The following is an 18,819-nucleotide window of genomic DNA, read 5'->3' on the forward strand; positions in this document are numbered from 1 at the left end:
AGATAGATAGATAGATAGATAGATGATAGTTAGATACATAGATAAATGTAATTTTAGATACTTTACGTATGAGATTTGAAAAATAAAGGGTTGAGCCAGTGAGATGACTGAGCAAGTAAAGAGAGACACCTGATTCTATGTCTAAAAACCTAAGTTCTGCCCCCTGGACGACTATGATAGGAAAAGACGACTGAAGCCTGCACATTGTCCTAAGGCTAAGCTTTATCCCTCCCCAAGGTCTGCCTTCTGCAGCCTTCCCTCTAGAATGGCCCCACCTCCTAAAGGATCCGCAGCGTCCCTAAACAGTGGCTGCAACTGAGAACCACGTTTTCAGTCACGTGATCCCATGGGAGCAATTCCCGTTCAAAGCTAACATTCTGCCCCCTGGCTCCCATGGACTGATGGGCATTACATGGAGGAAAGAAAACGTGCATCTCAAAGCAGTAACCATGCCACAGGGTAGGCTCACTGTGCAGTCATCACGTTTCTTCTGCCCAACAATTTGTTTTTCAATCCAGACCTGAAACTATCCGGACATGGGCAGGACACCATTAGAACTTTAGCCAGAAGCTTATACAAATGGTCTCTAGCCTGGCTCCCAAGAGAGTCCTTACCCCTCTGAAATCCCACAAACGCGGCCTTAACAAGTCTGTACCCCAGTCTCTGCGTCCGTCCCCCGCCCCCCCCCCCCGGGATGAACCACTAAGCTCTGCTTGTAGCATTCTGGGGATCTCTGGCCCACAGCTCCAAAGCCATCCAAATTCCTCCTCCTCCAAAGGCCTCAGAACCACAAAGTTAAGCTTGTCAAGGCAAAGACCCTAGTTACTGTACAAATTGTATATATTAGCTATTTATCCTATGTCTGTGACAGGACCACCCTAGGGGACGTAGGATTTGCAATTTTGACTCATAATTCAGAGGGAGCAGCCCATCACAGTGAAGAAGACAAATGGCTACTAAATTGGTTTGATCCATGGTGGCAGAGTGGGAGTTTATTTCTCATCTCTCAGTAAATCAGGGTCATTTCAGAGACAAGTTCCGGTCCTTCAAGTAGGCTAGCCCCACCCCTGCCCCACCCCTGCCCCGCCCCCGCGAGTCCCCACCCTCCCTAACCATCTGGGGGGGGGGGGGGCACTTCACATTCAAACTGCATTATCCAAAGAGCCACCAAGTCATCCAGTGACCGTCCATGAGAAGGCTGAGCATTTGTCTTGTCAATAACTCCTAATAGGCTGCTGCTGGAGCATTTGAATGCCAGTGGTAAGAAGGCTATCTAAGGGTGATTATGCAGGGAGGAAATCACTGGAAGATGAAACTGATTTAAATAATAAATGGCCAAGTCTACTACTCCCATTAGTGGTTTGTTTTTTGTTGTTGTTTTCGTTTGGGTTATTTTTTGTTGTTGTTGTTGTTGTTGTTAAAGATAGTCTTGCCAGCTTTAAACACAGGGTATCTTATTTCTTTGAGATTTGAAAAACTTGTATCTTAAATTTATGGAAGGAACAAATCCCATTGCAATAACACTGCTCAAAATGTGTTCCCCAGCAGGAAGAGTCTCTCAAAAAGAGTTCTGTGATGAGTGGAGATTAGAGAAAGCTATGTCCTAAATCTACCTCCTTCAAGGTTCCTAGAGCGCAGTTAATGTATCTTTTTTTAAAACGTTTAAATTACATTGTACTTATTTTTTAAGGGGGCGGGGAACAGTAATACCATAATGAACATTTGGAGGTCAAATGGCAACATACTGGAGTTCTTCTCTTCTTCCACAGTGTGTCTCAGGGATCAAACTCGAGTCATCAGGCCTGGTGGCAAGCATGCATACCAGTAGAGCCATCAGGTGGCAAGTGCCCATAGCCACGTGTAGTCCATGTTTTGCCTTGTCACTAGTGTGTGGAAACTAGAGCACTAGTCTGCATCTACCCTGTGCCTGCCGTCTGGTGCTGGGCTAGAGGGAAGCACTGATACCTCACTCAGGGGGTGGGAAAACACAGATATGGGAGGTCAGGCTGGAGAGATGGCTCAGCGGTTAAGAGCACCGACTGCTCTTCCGAAGGTCCTGAGTTCAAATCCCAGCAACCACATGGTGGCTCACAACCATCTGTAATGGGATTTGATGATCTCTTCTAGTGTGTCTAAAGACAGATACAGTGTACTTACATATAAATAAATAAATCTTATATATATATATATATATGTGTGTATATATATATATATATATATATATATATACACATATGAGGTCAAAGCTGGAGTTCCTGGGCATCCAGTCACTGCTGGAAACCACAGAGGAGTCAGGATGGAGGGTTGGGGTCCATGGGTGTGCAATGAGGAGCCCAGGCTGGGGGTTCTCAGACTCCTAGACAGCCAGATGCCACTGGAAGTTGTGGAGGAGCTGAGAACTAGCTGTGGTTGTCTGGGAGTGCAGGAGGGGCTTTCTTCGGGAGACTTAGGTTGCTGGGCTCTGTAGATGAAGGTTTTCTCCATGTTCCGCATAGTGGTTCTTGATGAATGAGGCCATCCTTGGTTCCAAACTGTTTATTGTGAAAAATAGGTTCACACCACCTCTTCAGGGTGGACCAGAGATTAATGACCTTTTCCAGGAAGGAATGTCCGGAAAGGGATGCTTATTGGCTAAACCTTCAGAGCCTCTAGAAACTCATTAGCATGGAGAACTCTGTTATGATCATAGTGACCACAGGTCATGTTTCCTAGGTGGGAAATGTGGCACGTGTTCCAGGCCAGGAATTTGGTACAGAGCAAGGAGCCACCTACCAGCTCAAGTGGGTGCCTGGGCACCAGAGACTCTGAACCCAGTCAACCTTACCAAGTTTCCTGGCACCGTCCATCATCCCACATCCACAGAGCCATCTAATATTTAACATTTAAAGAGATTTCTCTGCGAAGACCATTTTTCTTTTTCCCTTCAGTCCTTTCTAGCCCTGCGCTTCCTTGGATGCTCATAAACTCACTTGATTTCCAGGCAATCACTTGAATGCAGCACCCGCTAGCATGTAAGTCAGGGATGGCCATCAGCCTGGTGCAGGGATGGCGGTCAGCATGGTGCAATGGGCAAGCTGTCGGATTCTCATTGAGCACACTGCTCAACATCTCTAAACTCCTGACTCTTCTTCTATAAGTTAAAGCTAAGAATTTACTTATATCATAGGGTTACTGTAAATACTAAATAACATAAGATATTTGACATACATAGCCAGGACCAAGCACACTGTAACTGCTCAAATACATGAGAGGTTCTATGATCACATGGTATACACAGGGCAGGGATGGTGGGTTTGTGGTGGAGAGATGGCAAGGGCAGTGGCCCTTCTTAATGAGAGAGCAGATTGTTTTTATCATCCCAGAGGAGAAGAACCTAGGCTGAAGCTCTTTCTACCTTTTAGTTTACAGTCGCATCCAATCCCTAAACATATAGCATCCTTTGTTACTGATACTGGTATAGACCTTCTTGAAATGTTTTATGAAGTATGGTGTTTCTATTTTTTAAAAAGATCTATTTCCATGTGTAAGTGAGGGAGGAGAGGCATGTCTGCTTTTCCCACTGGGGTAGACAGGCTGCTGTATACCAGGGCTGAACTGTAGGAAGGGAAGCTTAGCTGTGGTAGGTGGGTGCAGGCAGGATCTTGGTCAGCTGTGAATGCCAGGTAAAGAGCACACCCAGGAATAACTTTGAAGACCTACTTCAGTTTTAGGGGGGGTCAACAAAGGCTATTTAAACCTTTGAGGAGGTGAGAATGGGCTACAGAGGTGAGTGTACATCACTGACAAGGGCCTGGATGCTAGGGATGCCTAATTAGCATGAGGAGAAATACCAGGTGCTACTGGATATGACCTTATAAGGGGAAAGAAAATTTTACCTGGCTAATGTCTATGTGACCTCCCCTGGTGAGGTAAGGGTGTGGGGCACAGGATTACATACACCAGGACACGCGGGCTTGGGAAGGGGGTGAGCAATTCTACTCCTGCCAATCTCAGGATTAGATTTCTGTGTTTGGACCTGCCTCCACACCCCACTCTTGTTTCAGGCCTGCTCCTCCCTGTCCCATCACTCCCTAGCCCCACATATGTGGGTGGGTGTGCGAACACCATCACCTGATAATTGGCATTTACTAAGTACTCAACAAATTCTAAGATCTGGAGATGTAACTCAATGGTACAACATCTGTCCAGCATGGATAAGGCCCTGGATTTGCTCCTTGGAAGAAAGATAAATGGGTGGATGGGGAGAAGGAGAGAGGGAGAGAAAGAGAGAAGGGGAAGCAGAGAAAGAAAAGGAAGGAGGAAGAAAATGATTTCCCACATCAGTGGTCACAGCACTAGGAAGGTGGAGGCAGGAAGACCGTGGATTCTAGGCCAGCCTACATTTTTCAGTGAGATCCTATCTCATAAAGAAAAAAAAAAAAGCTTTGCTACAATCCCATATGCAATGCCATATGAAGGAGGACAAAAAGACAGGAAAGCTTGGGGCCTTGGATCTGTGTTTTAGTCATGGCTGTCCTAAGAAACTGGGCTATTAGAGATTGTGAGTGTGTGTGATTGTATGTGTGAATTTGTGTGTGTGTGTGTGTGTGTGTGTGTGTGTGTGTGTGTGTAAGGAATTGGCTTATAGAGTCTAGCAAGTCCACCTGGCAGAGAATGACCTCATGCTGGGGACTCAGGTGAAGTAAGGTTACAGGCCGAGGCTGAAGACAAAGCTATCACCAAGCAGCTCATCCCTCTAGACAGGGGTGAGGGGACATGGGTAAAGTCTTTGGGGGTTTTTTTGAGTTTTGGAGTAACTAGGTGAGATGCACCCCATCATACAGAGAATGTTGTACCATTCTCAAAGTTCACCGATTCAATCCTATCATGATGAGAGACATCCAGAATGATAAATATACAAGTGGGTACCAAGACCCAGACAAACTGATATGTACAATATACCACATCAGACCGAGGGTCCTGTGACCATCTCCAACCTATGGTACCATATTAAGGGCAGATATGTTGGACAGGTTTCACTACCTCACCGACAACTGAAATAAATCAGCTTAAAGAGAAAAGGTTTGGGTTTTAATTTATTTTTAAGATTATAATGAAATTACACTTCTCCTTTTTCTTTCCTCCCTCCAAACCCATATGTTCCTCCTCACTCTCAAATCCACGTGTAGAGGAATTTTAATCCAGCAATGGCTGCTCTGACTGAAATACAGACCTTCAGTATACACACTTTTAATCCCAAACATTGTAGGTAAAGTTAGTTGGCAGGAGGAAGCAACTGTGTTTGAAAGTGATGTCTAACTAAGGGGCAGACAAAGTGATGAATCAGAGAAAGATTTGACAGAATGAGTCAGAGATAGGATATGCCCAATTCCCATGAGAAATGACGAGGAGAGTCTATTTAAGAGCAATGCGGGGTGAGAGGGATAGTCAGTTCTGTTCGGTCTGTTGAGTACAGCGCAGTGGAGTTGAGTTCATCCCGGAGTCCATGCAGTTCACTTCAGGTCAACAGAGGCTGTTGAAACCAGAGAGTAAGAAGGAGTCAGAAGATTAGAACACACTGATAGAGTTAGCATGAGGCCAAGCAGCAGAGCAGTTCAGTCAGAAATGGAGAGAAGCCAGTTTGAATCAGTCAGTTTTGAGAGAAGCTTGAGCCAGAACATCTGAGTTGAACCAGCCAACTAGCGTTCAGAAAGAACTAGGAAGGGTGAGCTTATTCAGAAGTGAACCTTTGAGACAATAATTATAGCAGATGAATAAAATTATTTTACATACATGATAGCTTTTTATTGTTATTAGATGCAAGTATATACATGTAATAAACTATATATACGTACATATATATAGTTTATACACACATACACACCCTGCTCAGTTTGTACACTGTTACTTGTAGACATGTTTTCAAGGCTTTGGATCACATTTCCAGGGGTCTCAGCCATAACCGATTAGCCCTCCCATTTATTCCTACAGTGACATAGTACATCGTGGTGTTGTATGTAGCATGTGGCTAAGGCTGAGCCTCCTCCAAGGGTACATCCCTCAGTGACTCAAGGTCTACTCCTAGAATGACCTCTTATAGGCTCCAGCTACCCTTGATAGAGCTGAACTGAGGGCCAAGCTTTTATTACACAGGTCTTTGGGAACCACTTAGGATCTGAGTTCAGTCCCAGCACCCACATCAGCTAGCTCCTACATGCCTGCAACCCCAGATGCAAGAGACCCCATATGTAAACCACACACATATGGCAATACACACACACACATACAGAGAGAGAGAGAGAGAGAGAGAGAGAGAGAGAGAGAGAGAGAGAGAGAGAATAAAATAAACCTTAAAAAAACAAGAGTGCAGTTGATGCCATAAATGGTAAAGAACCAATTAAAATTCAGTGACATGGTCTCAGTAGCACTCAAGGAAGGCAAAGGTGAAGATATTTGCCAGTCCATAGATGGTCTCCATCATTTCTGCTAGAAGATGGACAAATGAAACTGGTGGTGGGGGGGTGTGCACGTGTGCATGCATGTGTGCGTGCATGTGTAGCCACGAGATCTGGGCAACCAGAAGTTGCTATTAGGAATCTCCTTTTTCAGCCCTATATCCAGAGACAATTTCCCACAAGTCAGCCTGCCTGTGTTCTGCAGGAGACATGTGGATCTTTCTCTCCTCTCTCTGCTAGTGTTTGGGAGTTGCAGAATCGCTCTAAAAATAAATGACCGTTTTAAGGGGTGAACAGGAGTTATCTAGGAATGAAGGGGTCAGACCCAGGCTCAGCAAGACAAGGTTGCTTTCACAGCAGAGTCGAGGGCTGAGCAGGGCGTCCTCAGTGGTGTTTTTCATCTCTGGCTGACTTACGCAAGAAGTGCTGGGTTTCAACTTCTCCTGACACTCGCAGCAAAGGGGATGTTGGAAGTGCCGCCCGTTACAAAATCAGAGACAAGATGGAGTTTACAGAGCCTGGGATCCGGACTGGGACATGGCCCAGGAGTCTCTGTTTCTTGTGGATGACACAGTCAGCTCGATGGGTTGTGTTTGTCTGGTTGTGATATGTAAATAATCTCAGTTGTGTATTTACACTTGAAATTTTCACTGATTCCTGTTATTTCAGACCACATAACGCCCACGAGGCTACGGTTTCCTGGAATCCCTCGCTGGAATCCACGAGGAGTCACTGGGTCGGTATGCTATCTTTTGTTGATAATTGAGAACCTTTTGGATACAACACAAGAAGTCGACACCCGCCCCCCCCCCCGACTCCCCCACCACCACAACCCCTGCTGAACTTGGCTTTGTGTTTGAAGAGTTGCAGCAACATTCTGTCTGTATCCAAGCTGGAACTTCTTGGGACTCTGTGACTATGGCTCAGGTCTAGTTCCAAGGGCCTCCATAATATAATTCAAAAACAGAAACAAGATCCTGGCCTGATAAATTATTCATAGATCTGCTTTGGACCTCATATTGCACAAGAGTTATTCAAAAGGCCTTTCTTTCTTATTTAACTACAGTCAAGCTGCTGGGCAAAGATAAAGATTTCCGTGGGAAAGCAAATTAAACGGCCCCGTGCCGTTTATCACATATGCCAATTTTAACTGAGGACCCACCGGGATATTAAATATTTTCCACATCTGATTACAGAAGCGAGAGAGGAAACACAGATGGAGGAGGTGACTGTACTTTGGATGAATTTGTGAGACCAAGGATACAGTTGATATAGATCATATTTTCTTTTCCTAAATGCTTGTGAGTGAGATAGTCTCTAGGAAAAATCTCTCTGGTCTGAGATCAGCCCAGGAAGATGAGAAGGCAGACGTGCCTGGCAGCATTTAAAAACTAAAATACAAGGAGCAAAGTTGATAAATAGGGAATTTTTTTTACAGTTCTAAGATTGGATAAGTTTATTAGGCAAATTTATGTGAAGAAAATATGAAATAGCCCCATGATCAATGCCTAGTGAGGTCAGTGGAGATCACGATGTGCACATTTTGGGTAGCGGTCAGTGGAGGTCACGGTGTGCAGCTTGCACTCTACTGCTAGCATGCTGTGCATTACTGGGTAAACTGCTTGCCCTTTCTGAGCCTTCATTTCTTTCTCTGCAAAATAAAGAGGCCTAGGCAAATCATCTTAATTCCCCTGTTTACCTTAAAAGGTAATTTTCTACTGTTCGCACACTTCCAGATGTCTATGTAATAAATGTTTTGGGGGAAATGAATGGACCTTTCATGGGGTTTGATATGAAAAGCTCTCTGGAAATTGATAACTTGACTTTTGTTTTATTCTTTTTTGTCCCCCTATCCATTCAACAAAAATTGATGTTTAAAGTCCAATGCCTATTATGAACTAGAGACTGCAACGTCCCATAAAAGCTCCCCATATAAGAACTCCATTGACGCTTTGGTGACTTTATAGTCTGATGCCAAACAGAGGCACATACATATATAGATTTATTTAAAAAGTATTAAAAGTAAATGAAAGAAGTATGTGTGGCAAGCTTCGGCAGGAAAGAGAAAGCGCAACCCTGGCCTGAAGGAGGAGATGCTGATGGGCTAACCGAGGAGCTGAGATTGCTTGGTCTACGTAGGAAGCGAGAGGGATACCACATAAAGCATGGAAGTAGAAGTTAGCACAAGATGTAGCACGAGGTGAAGGCGCCTCTGCTCCCGGGTTTCCCTTTGCCCAGCAGCCAATGTTCCAAAGAAGAGCAAGACCCCCACACACCGGAAGCAGCTGGACTTGTGAAGACCTCTGGCTCCAGCCTTGATTCTTACTCCCTGGGCCAGATGTCTGGGGATCTGCGCTCTAAACACAGCATCCAGTGTTCCAGAGGCAGCCTATGGTTGGAGGCAGCCTTCTGTTGTGGCTGAGATGCTCACTGTGGGACAGCCCAGAAGCATGTGTGTGCATGTGCGTGCATATGAGTGCATGCATGTGAGTGTGTGAGTGTGTGAGTGTGTGTGTGTGTGTGTGTGTGTGTGTGTGTGTGTGTGTGTACTAATACAGGGGTACTGGGAAAGAAAATAAAACAGGGTGTTCAGGGCCAAATGGGACTTAACCTCAGCAATAAGGCAGAATATCCCAGATATGGGCTGAGATTTAAGCAACAACAGTGTAATAAACACCAAGAGACACAACACCAACTGACACTAGGTTCTAGTTTGCAGAACGGGAATAATAAAGTTTTTTTTAAGTACTATGCAGTGTCTGAGGTGTTTTTCCTTGCAGGCTAAATTATTAGTCTTCCTGTGGAAGACACAGGACTCCGGGATCAGATTAAAGGGACAGCTCATGGTTCAAGAGAAGAGGGAAGAGCGGCTGGCAGAGCATCCTGTGCCTCGGGGTGTCGCCTCCCTGGGGAGAGACCAAGAGAAAGTCCTGCTGAGTTCAGGCAGCAGAGATAGATCTGTGATTCAGGAAGCATTCTTGTCTTTTACTCTTCTCTCCCTCCCTCCCTTCCTCCCCTTTTCCCTCTCTCCCCCTCCTTCAACCCTTCCTTTCCTCCCAAACCCACTCTCGGATCATATAAACTCCGCCCCCCTTTCTGGGACAGGACGTGTTTTCCCAGCATGCCTTGCCCCCTTCTCTCGTCTGAGCACACCATCTTCCTCTCTGAGGACGCTCATTCAGAGGCCACGTGACAAGCAAGAAGCTCCCTCAGACATCCAAGTCTTCACATTCTTTGGTCGACTTCCCAACCCCCAGAACGACAAGAAAAGAAATTTCTGTTCCCTACACATCAGCCAGGCTTGGGTATTTTGTTATAACGAAACAAGTCACAAAATGAGCTTTTGTTCCTGTTTGTGTGGTGTCGAGCATCGAAGCCTAATCCATACTAAGCACACGCTCTGTGTATGTGCTGCGTCTCTGGTCCGTGGACGTTCAGTTTTGGTGGCCTCCGCTGAGGGGGATGGGATTAATCTAGATTTGCCCCTGAAATTCTCAAGTGAAGGTATTTATTGCTGTCTCATGTGCTCTGACCACTTATAATTGATAGTTCCAGGTTAGCCTCTTTGTAGGGTTCTATGCTTTTAGCTTAGCTCTTTTTAGTAGCTTCCAGGTGTGTTTCTACGCTGTAATGACCACAATTTGCTATCTACCCCAAGAGCACAAGCCAGAGGTTTGGTGAAGGAAAGTCTACTTTCGGCTTAGGAGCGAGCATGGTACAGTGTCCTGGGGATGTCTGTGGCCAGGGAGGTCATGTTCCAGTGGAAGGGACTCTCCTTCCTGCTCCTCATGCTGCTGCCCCATGAGCTATTCTCTATGTTTTCCTTTACTTATGGAAGCCTCTGTGCTTCTGACTGCATTCGGAATACACAGTGGTCATTGCAGGTCTAAGACCCAGCTTTACCTGAGTGGGCGGGGCAGCCCTTGCCTGCCTGGCAAGGGTTCTCTGTGAAGAGCCAAGGAGGAAGAAGCACCATTGATCACAGTATCTGTCACGCTGTAATCAGTGTGACATCCACACCTGTGCTTGGGCATCCTGTCTGCCTCCAATCTCACAGAACTGGAAAAAGCCCATAAGCAGGGAATGTTCATATATCTGGGGCCCAGTGCAATCTGGAGTGGATGCAAGGAAGAGAAACCATGAGGCCACTGAGAGCTAGCCTCGGCACCGGGAAGTATGCGGAAGCTCTAAGACTGTGGCAAGATGCTGAGGTGTGATTAGCTAAGTCACTAACAGCTCCATCAATGCCCAAGGGACTAACGTGTCTTTAGATCTTGTGTTTCAAAAGAAGGCAGAAATAGGTATCTTTGCTCAAACTCAATTTTTATAGCATTAGTGTATTCATGCTACTGTAAAATTAAGACAAGGGCTCAGGCCTTCTGCTTGGTCTAATATCTTCCCACTATGTTTATGTGGCAAACAGGCATTCCTTGTCAAATACTCAATATGGGTTACACATGCATACACACACACACACACACACACACACACACACACCAATCAAAATATCTATGAGCTCCAACCAGCCTACCCCTGGGGAGTACCCTGTTATAAGTCATAGTGGCCTGACTCCACTTCCACCCAGTTCTCATTATTCTGCATTTGCCACGCCCACGTCCTTCCCGGTAGCATCTCCTGGTTGGCTTGGATGAACTGTGTGAGAGCAGGCTAGCGTCTCACTCAGGAAATAGCTCCATGGTGAACTGTGTGAGAGCAGGCTAGCGTCTCACTCAGGAAATAGCTCCATGGTGAACTCTCTTTTGAGCTATATCCTTTAAGATCTTAAAAAAAAATTTTTTTCCCCAGAAGAACTTGTTGACTCCTCTCTGCTGTGACGAGGGACACAACAGCTGGGTGCCTCTGGGAGGTTGAAAATAAACAGGTTCAGGAGCTCCTAGGAAGTCAACGGGCATTGTAGGTGGAGAAGCTGCCCAAAATAAATACAGCTGGCTGAGGCGGAAAAATCTGTTTACTTTGGCTCTTTTGAAGTCTACACTGGAGGCTGGGGAAAACCTACCCATGCTCGGCCTCGGCTGTACCGATGGTGGAGACCCAGTCAAGCAAGGTCCCCAGTGTAGACACATTCATCCGGATAATCTGGGAGGATTAATGGGGAATGATGAGTCTCAAGGGTTGGAGGACGTTTTGACAGAACCAAAATGATGAGCCCAGGATTGTTGTGTTTTGCGGTTTGGGCTGTAACTCACACTGAGCATTTTGACAATGAACGTCTGTTGGCCACATAAACACAGTAGGAAGATATTAACTTGGGAAGCAGAAGGCCTGAGTGCTTGTCTCAATTTTACAGTAAGCTGAGATCCTGTGAACCACAGGGACATTATAGTCTCCTAGCTCCTCAACTCTACTCTTAGCAAGGTGGTGAGGAGCAGAGGGTTTCATCTACACTCCGGTTCTCAGGATTCTACCCAGCGTGGCCCTGGACAGCAAGAACACCATCCCCAAAGTATCCTACGTCTTCGGGACGTGACTACTCACTCTGAACCACTCAATCTGCACACCCCTCAATTGCAAGCAGGAAGGAGAATTGAAGATGGTAGACAAAACCTTTGCAAGGGACCAGAGGAGCAGAGACCCAGAGATCACATGAGCCCAGCTTTGAATCCTGACTTGAACACTTCAGTGAGTTTGTGGGCAGGTGATTTCAAGTCTCAAAGTTCCATTTTTATCAAGCAATGAAGAATGGAAGGAACGATTCCTACTTCACAATAGTGATAGAACTGAATGACGGAAAGAGAGTGTTAGACCAGGGAAGACGACAGATGTTCTTCCACATAGAACTCAGGACAGATACCAAGCACTCTTCCACACAGTACCCAGGGTAGGTACTAAGCACTCTGCCATGCAGTACTCATGATGGGCACTGACTATCCATGCAGTGTTCAGAGTGAGTACTGAATACCCCTCTATACTACTATCTTCACTGATACTAAAGTAGCTACTTCAAATGGTTTTAGTTCAGGTTGGCCAGATCCCAAATCAAACACAGATCTAAACTAAAATTATGTTTTCCTTTTACAAAGGAAAAAAAAAAAAACAACATCATGGAGATAACAAGATTCACTTCAAGTTGAACACAAACCTCCTTGTTATTTTGGAGCTTGGAGAGAACAGAGTCAAGCCGCCAAGTATCCTGGCCCAGGGTCAGCTGTCTACCGCACAGAGATAAAAAGTATGGGAAAGTCCTTCCACCAGAGGCGAGAACTTTCCCTTTCTCAGAGGGGGAGTGTGTGGAGACACTGGTGGACAACGGTCCAGCAAGCAAAGCCCCAAACCTCACACAGATGCCATAGATCATGTTCTCGGGGCAACACTCCAGACTCCGGCAAACCTCAAGCACAGAAGTGCACATTCTATCTAAATCACTGTCCAGATCTTGCCAACATCAGAGTACACTGAAAATAAACTGTATCCAGATGGTGAGGCATTGGTTTGATAGCCTATTGTGAGTGGGTTAGAGCCATTCGTTGACTCACTCGTTCAAAACCCAGCAAAGGCCGGGTCAGTGTCCATGAAGCACCAAAGTGATACCCTGACCACAGGAAAGGCAAAGTCTTTATGACTCAGTAGTGACCTAAAATGCAACAGAATTTCTAACGCTTTATAATGTCCAATCTTAACACTCCAATATTAATGTACAACAAGAAATTCTTTGATATTTCTAACCTCTACACAGATAACATGTGCCTAAGAATCCATCTGTGGTGGTTTGAATATGCTTGACCCAGGGAGTAGCATTACTAGGAGGTGTGATGTGTAACCTTGTTAGAGGAAGTGTGTCACTGTGGGGGTGGGATTTGAGACTCTCCTTCTAGCTGTCTGAGGATGCTGAGTCTTCTCCTGTTTGCCTTTGGATCAGATGTAGAACTCTCAGCTCCTCCTACACCATGCCTGCCTGGATACTGCCATGCTTCCTGCCTTGATAATAATGGACCAAACTTCTTTACCTGTAGCCAGCCCCAATTAAATGTTGCCCTTATAAGAGTTGCATTGGTCATGGTATTTCTTCACAGCAATGGAAACCCTAACTGAGACACCATTCTTCTTACAAAAGGAACATCAGTCATTTACAAATACAAGCCCTAGAGCATGATTTCTAGATGTAGCAATGTGAATCAAACATCAGGCAAAGCTTCCAAGGCCGGAATGTATAAAGCGATGGATTACTACACAAACATGGAAAGTTCATAATGACACAGATTGGCTTCCTTGTTAGAGAACGGAAATAACAGAAATAGGAGATATTTTTTTTAAAGTTCAAATGTGAGGGTCAAAAAATATACATGTGTCTTATTAAGGCTGGGAAGATAGCAGGAGGCATTGGTAGCTATAGTCCTGTAGTGGAATAGCTTATACATTGTCTCAGTTTTCTACAATGTGTTCACTTGTAGAAGCAAAACAAGATGCTGGTATATCCTGTGATCTGACAGATGGGAGAGATTTGTGTGTGTGTGTGTGTGTGTGTGTGTGTGTGTGCGCGTGCGTGCACGTACATGCATGCTCATGATACACTTAAGCTTCTATGTCCGACTATATATGTCCACATGTATACACTGAGGCCAGGAGAGGACATTGGGTATCCTACTTGATGCCAGTAAGAGCCATGGATCCTTCCATCCCCACCCCCCAAATATACATAATACTATGTCATAGGAATACACGGGGCCATGTTCAACTTCTGTGAGTGGTAGAGACCTGAACTCAGGCCCTCAAGCTTGCACAATGGACTCGTACCCACTGAACCGTCTCTCCATCCCTAAGATTTCTTATCCTTATAAATATCTCACTCAGCAATGGTTAAGTTTGCATGACTACAACGAGATCCCTCAGGGACTCCACTTAAAACCCAGAGAACAGCCATTTTGGCTCGTGGTTTTGGCTCGTTGCCTTTTGATTGCCTTCTGAACGTGTGGCACAGAAGGGTGCTGCAGTGGGAAGCCGAGGGCCGAGGAGACCTGTTCAACCCTCAGTGTCTGCGAAGTCAGAGAGCAAGAAAGAAGAACCCACAGTCTCAGTCTCCTCTGATGCGCAGATCCCTAGTGACTTAAACGGTTACTACTGGGCCCCCAGCTAAGAGCCCCACTTTCTCTCAACAGTGATGCTGTTACAAGTCTGTGACACAGGAGACCTGTAGGGAACATCATCCATTATGTTGCTGAATGACTTGTGCTGCAGGAAACACATAATGTATTCAGGGGCTCGGTAATTCTCCTTTTAATTCTGCTTCCAACCTGCTTCCTTCCTGTGTTCCCGCTGGGATAACGTAAGCTCGGTTTCTTCCCTCGCTCCCATTGAGTTCATCTTGGTCCCCAGTTTTCAAACTGTCCGGTGGCTTAGCCCTTCAGTCCAGAAACCTCTTTTCCTGGGCATCCTGCCCTGGTTTGAATGACTTCCTGATGTAGCAGGCATGTGCGCCCACATAGCATCTGCAGGTCGCAGTAGCTTCTGACATTTTGAGGATGTGAATTAAGCTATAACGGCTCCTTTCCTCGGCTTCACAGCTTCTCTCTTTAACAGAATTCCTAAGACCTCCCGTTTGTGACCAGAAAGGAGAAAAGCACACTAGCTGAGCCTGCAGCTTCTGCCAAAGGGGTAACTATGCTGTTTCTAAAGAAGTGGGGGTGCACCATGCATGAAATAATCCTGCTAACAAAACAGATTGGGTGAATCATTAGACCATTGCTGGGTGTGTGGCTTGCAATTTCTTTCTTTTCCTTTTTCCAGAGAGGATTTCTCTATGTACCCCTGACTGTCATAAACTGGCTCTGTAGGCCAGCTTGGCCTTGAACCCACAGAGATCCATTTGCCTCTACCTCCTGAGTGCTAGGATTAAAGGCATATGCCACGACCTCCTGGCTTCATGCTTGTAATTTCAACACTTAGGAGGCTGAAGCAAGAGGATTGCTGTGGGTTCAAGGCTTAGCTTTTTCTTCTATAGGTGCTGGAATCTGCTGTGGGCCCTCACATAGCAAGTACTTTATTCACTGAGCTATCTCCTGGCCATGGGATTCTTAAACTGGGAACAAAACTGTCCAGAGAATCTCTTGTATATTGTATGGATGTATTGCCTGTCAATTAAGAAGCCTATGGCCTATAGGAAAGGATAGAATAGAAGGTGGGACATCCTGGAGGCAGAAAGGATTCTGGGATAGAGCCAGGCATGGGAAAGAGACCAGGGAAGATATGAGGAGCACAGATGCACGGTACCACAGCGGAGGTAACCAGCCATGTTGTAGAATGTAGATGAGAATAAATGGGTTATTTTAAATTATTAGCCTAGCTATATGACCTAGGTTTTTGTTTTGTCTTGTTTTGTTTTGTTTTGTTTTGTTTTCCAAGACAGGGTTTCTCTGTGTAGCCCTGGCTGTTGGCCTAGTATTTGTAAATATATTTTGAGTCTGAGTTGTTATTCCGGGAGCTTGGGGCAGGATGAAAAACAGCCCATCTTATAACACAAAACCTACTCAACCTAAAATTACCGATCAATAAATTTGAATTGTTGAATGTTGAAGTAATATATGATACTTCCAGAATATTTGATATTTTAGATAAGAGAGAAAAAAAAGAGCTGGGGATAAAAACCTAACCAAAAACAAAGAAACAAACAAAACCCAAAACAACAACAACACCCGCAGCAAAAAACCAATGCTGGAGTATCACAATATTTTATTTCAAATTATACTACTAATCCATAGTAACAGAAAGCTTAATAGTGGCACACAAACTCACACATACACACACACAAAATGGATCAATAAGAGAGAATGGAGGACACAGAAATGAACCCATGCAGGCATAAATTAACCCAGCTGTGACATATCTCTGTGTCTGGTTTACTTACATGTAGAGCCGAGACAAGGCTCTAAATTGCTGTCTTGGATTCATGAGCATCAGATAAGAGGAGGGTAAGAGGATATTTACTAATTATCCTCTTAATTGGTGGGGCCTTTCCATGCATTCTTTATGTGTGTATGTGGAATACATGTATAGGTGTATGCCTATGTTTTGCTCACATGTATGTGCCCACACAAGACATTGGATCTTTGGAACTGGAGTTATGGATGGTCATGAGCTGCCCTGTGGGTGCTGGGAACCAAACTCCAGGCCTCTGTAAGAGCAATTAGTACTCTTAGGCACTAAGCCATCTCTCCAGCCATCCCTGTACACTCTCTGGCAGCCTACGGCAGCTGCCATTCCCAATAGCTTTCATAGTCCTAGTATCTCTCATCAGGTGCTTGTAATATCTGCCCGGGGAAGGAAAAGAACCCTCTCTGACCTTCTTTTCATTTCCATCTTACAAGTCATTGGCCAGGCTCCTGTCTGCACCAAGTTACAAGCAAGATTGTCATCTCAATGGGTTCCCCTGTGTAAGAAGGGAAACAGGCAAACACAAGACCCAGTCACCTTCATCACCATGGGCTCCACAGCACTGCGTTCTGCCAGCTGTTGGCTGTAAATATTTGGGGTGGGGGCTGTGTGCCCAACCTATTCAGAGCTTGCCCTGTGGTGATTCAGGGGTGCACGCCTGAAATCCCAGCATCCTGGAGGCTGAAGCAGGAGGATTCATGAGTCCAAGGTCAGCCTGGGGTATAAGATAGACTACCAAGTTCACCAGGGCTACAATAGCACAATAGCAAGACATTGTCACAACAGCAAAACAAACAACAAAGACAAGCAATAAACCCACAGTACAGAGCCTATTTACACAGAACTTACATAATGTATCATGTCACTCTGTACCTTAACATAGACAGGACAAAAGTTTGCTGGAGAGTGGCATAGGTCATATGTAAATACTATACCACATTATATATGTGACTACAATTTCAATGAAGATATAGATTGGAAAATGGATAAAGGGAGGGAAGGAAGAAGGGAGGTGGGCAGATGGGATGGATGATGGATAGATAGATGCATAGACACATAGATCAATACATAGATACATAGATAGATAGATAGATAGACAGACAGACAGACAGACAGACAGACAGACAGATAGATAGATAGACAGATAAATACTTAGAGAGCTACAAGAATAGATACATAGATACATAAGATAGACAGCTAGAGGGATAGATAGATAGACAGACAGACAGACAAATAAATTAATCATGGTATTCCAAAACTAAAAGCCCCTGACCACTCTTAGAGATCTCTAGAGTATGAGATCTGAACTGTAAAAAGAACACCCAAAAGCAGAGTGTCATGTGTACTGCTTTCTCTGTGCCTGCGTTCAGGCCAAGTCAGTCAGAAAGCAAATGTCTGCTCTGGAAACACACTGCAGTTAGCATACAGAAAAAAAATGACACACTTAAAAAAAATTCACCTGTTTGAGCCCTAAATGGGAAAAAATTTATACACACACACACACACACATATATATATTATAGTATATATACAGTATATATATCATATATATAGTATAATTTATATATAATTTTATACATATATGTAACATATATAATTTTATTTATATATATATATATTTATTTATTTATTTATATATATATATATCCGCTTCTCATCCAAAGGCCTCAAAGCTCAGAAAGCATCATGGAATGTCAGAACACAGTCCAAGCATGGAGTTGTGTGGTCAGATTTCTGAATGCTTGTAAGAAAATGGGACAAGACTCTTGCAACCTCAGCTTCTTCAAAAACAAAAAACAGAATTGCTCTTGGAATGTGCTTGCGTGCCCATTCCAGGTGTAGTGGACTGGAGTGAGATTACTTCAGATTATTCATTACAACTGGCTGTTGTTATTTGTTTAGACAACTCTATGGAGAAACACATTTTGCCCTGTGTGTCCTTGCAATTAAACATCTTACTCCTGTGATTCTTCTTAACCCCTGAGTATAAATTGCCCAATGCTCTGAATAAAGCTGGCGATTGCACGAGACTGTACTCTGACTCATTTTCAGGCCCTGCTTTCCCGGGTCCACACAGCCAACTAGAGCGGAAAACAGTGGCAGAGGGGGTGAAACGAATGTATGGGCTGGAGAGGGGAGCCTAGCTCCAAGGCTCACTGCTCAATCATAAGCTCTAGCCTTTTATTGGCCAGTTAAATTGGGGAGAAGGTTCACATGGCACCACCTGAGTATGTGATGGTGAGGGGCAGTTACCTCATGAGGAACCAGTATTAGCAGCAGGATACAAGAAGCATCAGGCCAACCCACTACAGTATATGAGTAATATCCAATGGCAGATATGAAATATCACAATGAAACCCAGTGTTTTATAATAATTTTTTAAAATCTGTTTGACAATATGGGTGGCATTCTGAAAAAAAAAAATGTTTTTTAAAGCACTACTCCCCAAGGTTCAGGTTCCACCCCAGAAAAGGGGGCAGAAAGATTATAAGAACCAAAA

The 18,819-nt window shown here is 44.7% G+C and overlaps 2 long non-coding RNA genes across 2 annotated transcripts in view; both read left to right on the forward strand.

Moving 5' to 3' along the window:
• The window catches only part of Gm34328, a 19,788-nt gene extending 4,785 nt beyond the window's left edge, over nucleotides 1-15,003 (forward strand). The window contains exons 2-3 of the long non-coding RNA XR_380563.3: nucleotides 7,104-7,174; nucleotides 14,970-15,003. This is a non-coding gene — a long non-coding RNA (predicted gene, 34328). The remainder of the gene's footprint in view (nucleotides 1-7,103; nucleotides 7,175-14,969) is intronic.
• Nucleotides 15,004-15,603: 600 nt separating this feature from the next.
• Nucleotides 15,604-18,347, forward strand: 1700113B09Rik (RIKEN cDNA 1700113B09 gene). Its single transcript, NR_131003.1, has 2 exons — nucleotides 15,604-15,669; nucleotides 17,984-18,347. It is a non-coding gene; the product is annotated as an RIKEN cDNA 1700113B09 gene (long non-coding RNA).
• Nucleotides 18,348-18,819: the final 472 nt, after the last annotated feature.

The sequence above is a fragment of the Mus musculus genome, chromosome 10, assembly GCF_000001635.26.
Source record: "Mus musculus strain C57BL/6J chromosome 10, GRCm38.p6 C57BL/6J".
Taxonomy (NCBI): Eukaryota; Metazoa; Chordata; class Mammalia; order Rodentia; family Muridae; genus Mus; species Mus musculus.